Here is a 6,366-nt window from a genome sequence, read left to right on the forward strand (position 1 = left end):
AGCAACACCAGCCAGGGCTACATTAACTTTTAAGCTGTAAGTATTGCCAATCTTTTGAGAATAATTGGAAGGAGGGTGATTAGATCATTCACTTGATTCTTTCCAGCTGCAAAATTCAGTAAGTCTAAGAACCAGTTCACCCCTGGTTTTGGGCCTCCTGCTGATGGAAATAGGCACCACAGGTATTGATGCTCTGAATGAGGGATTCATCTAGTTGCCCGCGAATTCTGCATAAATCACGGAGTGAAAAGTAAGACCTCTAATCATTTGGAAAGGCAAGATCAGTATCCCTCTTCTTAATGGACAAAGCACCTATTCAAAGAATATATGTTTCATCATTTCTCTTGGCGCTGGTAAATGGGACTCTCAGATATGGTGGAATACCAACAACCCACACAGTCAAGCCTGGTGAGTAGGGCAACTTCAGCCCTTCAAGCGCAACTGGTAACCTGGTTCAGTCTAATCCTAAGGTTTAGAAATCTGCTTATGAATGAATTTGACCTGCTGGGTATGTATTCTCTACTAAAGCTTTGAACTTGTTAGTGATTGCAACGAAGACATTTATATGCATCTTTGGTAGTAAATGCACTTGTCCTACCTGAATAAAAGCTACCCAAAGTTCATTATCTAGTTCCTTGAGAAGAAGTAACAATATATCCTAACCCCTTTGGGGACCTGATATATTTTGGGCAGCAAGAATGGAAGAGTTACTTTCACAGTCTGGGGTGCAGTGGGAGAGCAAAAGCTTTCATCATGAAGAGTTTAAAAGAAAGAAAACATGTCAGATTATATTCAGGTATAATGATCTGGGAGGTACATGTCTCATTAAGACCCAGTGCTTAGTACTTGATAGAAGCTCAGTGGATTTTGACTTCTTTGGAAGGAATGCTTTGGCCAGAATAGAGCAGCTCTGGCTAACATCACCTAACGTCACTACTGGGTAGGAAACAGGTGAACTTGAATGGAGACTGTAACATACCGTTCCCTAAAACAGCAACAACAAAACACAAGAACAGGTTCTGCGCACAAGTTGAAGAGGCTTGCACCTTCCCTTGCTAGAGAGTGGCCAATAGGAACCTGAGAAAGGCTTTTTGGTCTGGTTTCTGCTGCTGACAGGTGTGTTTTCAAAACAGACCCCTAAATGCTATCTTTTACAGAGGAGAAGGTGGGGTTGGTGAACATGATGATTGAGCAATTACACTTAAGAATCATAAATTCTACCCCTGAATACCCAGAAAAGTACGTGAACCAGCATGCCAAAGAATGTGCTACTCTAACGAGTGCTATAAACCAGAGTGGGGCATGATTCATCTGGAAGGCGGTTCTCTTGGAGAGAGCAGCAAATTAATGCTCAAGGTCCGCTGTGAGATGAATTCCACGGGACCAAACACACCCTTTCCCCTCTCTTCCTACGCAGTCGGGTCTGGCTCGTCCCCATCTCCCTTACGGCTTCAGATGGCCGTGGGCTGGCTTAGCTGGAGTCAGCCTGGCCTGGATGAGTTACTGAAGGCCAGCAACTTCAGACTCAACTGAGTGAGTCACCTATGGGAGAAGGATGTGGGATCCCATTCCAGTTCTGAAATAACCCAGGAAAGGTTTAAAAATACCTGTGCCCAAGCTCAGAAACAGTAGAGTACAGAGTGTAGAGCACAGAGCCCTTCATGACAAATTCCCAAAGATCCCAGAAATTGGAACGGGCTGTGGGACACCCGGTTCCCTTTCTTCACGCGGCAGAGCAGAAGGAAAGTGCCCTGCAAAGCCAGAGTAAGGCCCTAAACTGGGAACCAGGTGAATTTAGGAACTTCTGAGAGAAATGGGTGGGAAGCTGAGGAAATTTTGGCCACCCTTGAATATCTTCCTCAAGAGGGTGAGGACAGTCTGCCCTTAGTCAGCACTGAGGTTTCAGGTCCCAATCCCACCCGCTCCTCATCTGTGCTCCTCACGAAGGAACAGAGCAGAGCATTCCTCGCTGAAGCCACATCCCTGCCCCACTGGACCCCTCCCCCTTCTCTTTCTCTCCTGTGTGTTCAGCACATGGGTTGTAAATACAGCAGCCGGCTGGCTATTTGTCTTGCATTTGCCATAAGAATGAAGAGCAGCCACTAGCCAGGAGGTGTAAGGTCCTGAAGGTAAAAATAGCTTTGGAAACCAGATGAGATGCCTGCTGTCTCCTCAGTAACCTGGGCCCCAGAGGGCACTGACCAGGTCTATGGACCAGTTAACCCTGTTTTGAAGGAAGAGCCAGCGCATTGGTTTCACAGTAAGAATGAGGGGAAGGGGGACATGTTATGATTAAAGCTGTTCTCTTGGTAGCGGATGGGTCATGCAGCTCTTTCCAAGAGCAGCGGTTGCCCCACTGAGTCAGCGCTGCCAGCCCTCCCATCTTGGGCGGGGCGACTGCAGGGCGGGCGGACTGCAGGGTGGGGCTGGCTGACTGCAGCACTGACCGTTGGTTGCTAAAGCAGCAGTTCAGGGACTTGAACCTGGGGTTTCCATCCCCCATCCTCATGCTCCACCCCCTCTTACCTCCTCATGCAGTCGGGGGTGGGACTCTTGCTTCTAGCTTGGGTACACTTTTCACTGGAGGGCCTGGGGCCTGGGGCTAAGGGGCAGCAGGGTCCTCTCTGTGCCCCAGGCAACCTCCTCCTGCATCTGAAACACTCATTTATTTGTTCACCTGTCTCTCTACCTGGGATAAGAACTGTGAATCATTCTGTTCTATCCAGAAACACTAAATAAGTGTTTGCTAAATGACTGGAATGAATGAATCAGATAATCCCTTTGGCAGGTGTGATCACCCAAGTCTGGGTTGCAAACCTGGTAGCTCAAGCTGGGCAGGAGGACAGGAGAGCTGGGAAGGGCCGGGAAAGGGGCCCAAAGGGGGCTGCCTCTGAGCGAGACAGTCAAGTACAGAGAAAAGCACATTCCATACGCAGAGGGAAAATACACGTCCTGCTAAACAGGTCTGGTCAGACCCAGACGTGACTTCTCTTTCTCTTCTCACTCTTGTGTTTCTCTCATGTGTGGGTCCATCCCAATTTCTACTTCATGCCTCTCCAGCTCTGCTCTCTCACTGTGAGCTCCACGGGATGTAACTACCTCATTGTTCACTCATTTTTTATCGAATCATTTTATTCTGATACCTGTGTATTTCCTGTTTGCCTGGACAATAGGTCTTTAAGAGTGGAGGTTCGGAAAGTCCATAGTCTCTCTGTGTAGTTTTCTCTACAGAAATGATTCTGGACTCCACAAATGTAGAGAATTCAATTTTCCATTTCTGGAGCTCCTACACTTTGCATGTCCTGGTCATGTGTCAGAGACAGACAGACACATACACATACTCACTCCACAGTGCTTGCCTTTGGGAAGTTTCCCAGCTAATGGCATATTATTTAAAAAGATGTCATAACCTTTAGTTAATTGTGTTTGTTTCTTTTCTCACTAGATTGTGGGCTCCTTGGGCAAGGCCCCGTAGCTAGCACCCTGCCCCATTAGAGGCTGCTTACGAATCAGTGAGAATGAAATTGATGATAAAGTCAATTTTGATGCTCCCAGGAGTAGCAGGGAAGCAGGAGGCCTCCTTACAGAAATCCTGCTCCTGAGCAATCCCAAATGTTTGCTCTGGACCCATGCCCAGATCTAGTCCGAAATTTTACAAAGGATCCTTCTACAGAGCAAGAGGTTTGAGTTACTTTGCTCATCCGTACTGTCGTTTTCTTACAGCCCACCCAGAAAATAACTGGCAGGGTGTCACTAAAAACAAACATCTATTCTTTTAAATGTGTTTGAGGTTTCCTTCCTTTTGCTTCAGAGATTTTGAAAAAAAACCCCTCCTTTTTTTTTTTTTTGAAAATTAAACCCAGAAGACATTCTTGAACTTGATCCCCAAAGGAAATTAAGAAAAAGGGACTTGGGGCAATGGACCAGGCTGTGTCTCCAACCATTCACCAAACATAAAACTCGCCCAACGAGAAAGTGGGCAGCAAAGGAAAAGTTCCAGGTGCAACCCAATAGGAAGAGAGAAGCAGAAGCCTTCTTCACCCCAATGGTGTACACCCATCTCCTATTCCTTAATCATCCTGAACGGTCAAACAATAGCCATTGTGACAACTGGTATTAAATCCACTGGCGGGTTGGGTGGTAGTTATTTAGTGAAGGGCTAGGAAGTGCTGAACATTGTCAGAAATAAGTAATTCGTTCTTGTTGCTTTTGGTGCAATATTCCCAAATTGTTGCGTTTCCAAGAAAACGAAAAGCTTAAAAAAGATCCTAAAACTTCCGGCAGGCCAGCTTTCCCAGCACTCCGAGTGCTAATTTGTACATTATAGCCCTGAAAAGATTCCATTGTTCTCCCCAACTTTAAAAGACTGGGCTGTAGCCAAGGGCATACCAAGTGGGTAGTGCTCTTAAAAAGTCACATTTTTTTGGAACTGTCAGTGGAAAGCAGGGAGGCACCCAGTCTCAGCTCCGCCCCGGCCGAGGCCTGCTTTCACTGAGGTTGCTGCTTGGGAGGCTGGCCAGAAGCCAGACCTGGGAGGAAAAGGCTCATCTGATGTGGTATGCAGGAAACATCAGGGAAGAGCATCCATCACCTAGAAATCAGGATGCGTTGTGCCCAGTGGACTCCCAAGAACATTTGAGGAACTGGAATAAGAAACTCCAAAGGGTGGATCAGGGACCGTGAGGAAGGTAGCTTTGGGCTGTCGAGGAAGGTATATACCGTTTAGAAGAGGTGATTAAGTAGACACCGGACAGGAATCTGTGGGGGCAGGATTGACAAAGAAATTTCAAATGAGTTCTATGAACTCATTCTTGCTCCAACCCCTGGCGTTCGTTGTCTTTTGTAATTTGCAGAAACACGTTGGAGGCAAAGATCTTTGAGAGGGTGTTTCCATGAACCTGGCCTCACCCGAAGTGCAGGATATAAAAATCCATTGCTGCAGGTTGAAACTCAGACTGGCTGCAGGGGTGTGTGTGTGTATGTGTGTGTGTGTGTGTGCTGGGGTGGGGAGTGGAATTCTGCAACTGTAAGCCTCTAAACAGAAAAGCTGCCTCCCCAGCGAAGCTGACGCAGCCTGCCAACAAGCGTAAGGCAGATAACCCAGCAGCGGTCTCATGATGGCCTTGCCCATCTAATTGCTGCCCTCATCCATAGTTCAACTAAGAGAGCCCTTCTCTCCTTCAGATTGCCAGCCAGTGCTGGTGTGACTCACTTCCTCTTGGAAGATGCCCTCTAAGATGGCACAGTTCCCCTTTCCCTTCAGGGAGTGTTCTGTCCAAACCATCTGCCCAGAGTAGCCAGAACCGTCAGGGCCACACCCACATGGTCTCAGAGCTGAGTCACAGGCCTCCATCCACTCGCAGAATCCTGGAGCCCTTTGTGCTAGCCACGCCCTGCAGAGTGCTCCCAGCTCCCCACAGAGAGAAGGGGTGGGGGTGGGTGGGCTTAATGGATTCCAGAGTCTGGCCTAAAGCTGTGCAGGGTTTGGCCCTCAGCCCTCAGCGGGTCTTACCACTCCCACCCAGCGGGCAAAGTCCTGGTTTCAGTTAGGTGGGGCCCAGCTGAGGCTGGAGAGTGCAGGGTCCAGGGCTGGAGGAGGTGCTATTCTTTTGGCCAAGTTCAAGTGTGACCAGGTATCCAGCACATCTCTGTCTCATTTGCACTGGGCCAGATTAATCTGGGTTGGAAGGTCCTTCGCCAAGACTGTTCTTTCCCTATTTCATTTTAGTTCCATTTGTTTGATTAAGGTAGCGAGAGGGGGAAACCCTTTCAGTAGAGAAATCACTTAACACGGTCCTCTCCCCGCCCCCTCCCCCTGCAAAACTGCTTTATAAAGAAATCAAATAGACCTCCCTCCCTCCCTCCCTCCCTCCCCCAGCAGTGAGAACCTTCACGTCTAGCAGACAAACAGGAAGCACAACCTGAAGCCTCAGGGCCAGGGGCCGAGTGTGCCTTAGGAAGGGTATCCGCCAGCTGCCAACCTGCCCAGCCCTCCCCAGCCGACCGCAGCCCTCCGGAGCCTGCTCTGGCGGCCCAGGCGGGGGAGGATTCGAACAGCTGGACAGAGGTCAGCCCGCAGCTGGAGCCCACAAAAAAGCATGCCGCCAAGACAAGGGGCCAAAAGCAGGGGCTCGTTTAACTGGGGAGACCAGTGGAAAAGTAGGCAAGTGGGAGTAAAGCAAGGGAGGAGAGCTCGGACCCCGGGGCACCAACACCGACCTCCTGTAATAAAGGGCGAGCCCCCCTCCCCGGGTCCGCCGGAATCTGGGGAGGGTCGCGCCAGGGCGCTGCTCGCCTCGCCCGAGTGTGGCCAGAGCACGGACTCCCCGCATCCTTCCTCCCTCCCAGGCGCTGGGAGACCCCGCG

The 6,366-nt window shown here is 49.4% G+C and overlaps 1 protein-coding gene across 2 annotated transcripts in view; it reads right to left on the minus strand.

Moving 5' to 3' along the window:
• Positions 1–6,366, minus strand: part of S100A10 (S100 calcium binding protein A10) — a 13,540-nt gene that overhangs the window by 3,783 nt on the left and 3,391 nt on the right. Inside the window, exon 1 of one of the 2 annotated variants that reach the window (XM_005880628.2) lies at positions 4,720–4,740. The exons of the other annotated variant lie outside the window; for it this stretch is intronic. The gene's annotated coding sequence lies outside the window, so the exon portion shown is untranslated. Of the gene's footprint in view, positions 1–4,719; positions 4,741–6,366 lie in introns of those variants that run through there. 2 annotated transcript variants of the gene reach the window in all.

This window comes from Myotis brandtii, unplaced genomic scaffold (assembly GCF_000412655.1).
Source record: "Myotis brandtii unplaced genomic scaffold, ASM41265v1 scaffold643, whole genome shotgun sequence".
NCBI classification, from domain to species: Eukaryota; Metazoa; Chordata; class Mammalia; order Chiroptera; family Vespertilionidae; genus Myotis; species Myotis brandtii.